The following is a 366-nucleotide window of genomic DNA, read 5'->3' on the forward strand; positions in this document are numbered from 1 at the left end:
GGGAAAATGGGTTGGGGAAGGGTAAACTCCCCCAGAAGGTTTAAGGAGGGATTGGAGGGGGGGGGGGAAAAAATTTAAGAAAAGGTTTGGGTTTCCCAAGGTTTTGGGGGAATTTTGGGGAAAAGGGGAAAAGGGTTTTATCAAAAAAAAGGAATTTTGGGGGGACAAAGGAAAAAGGAATTTTACACGCAAATTTGGGAAAAGGGGGGGGGGTTTTAATATTTTTTTGGTCCAATCAGAAACCGGGGTTTTGGGGGAGGGGAAAAAGGGGAAAGGGGGTTTTTTTCAAATCAATAGTTATTATGAAGGGAAACGTTTTCAAAGCCCAAAAAAGGAAAAAACCCAATTCCAAAATTTATGAGGGGG

The sequence above is a fragment of the Penaeus monodon genome, chromosome 31, assembly GCF_015228065.2.
Source record: "Penaeus monodon isolate SGIC_2016 chromosome 31, NSTDA_Pmon_1, whole genome shotgun sequence".
Taxonomy (NCBI): domain Eukaryota; kingdom Metazoa; phylum Arthropoda; class Malacostraca; order Decapoda; family Penaeidae; genus Penaeus; species Penaeus monodon.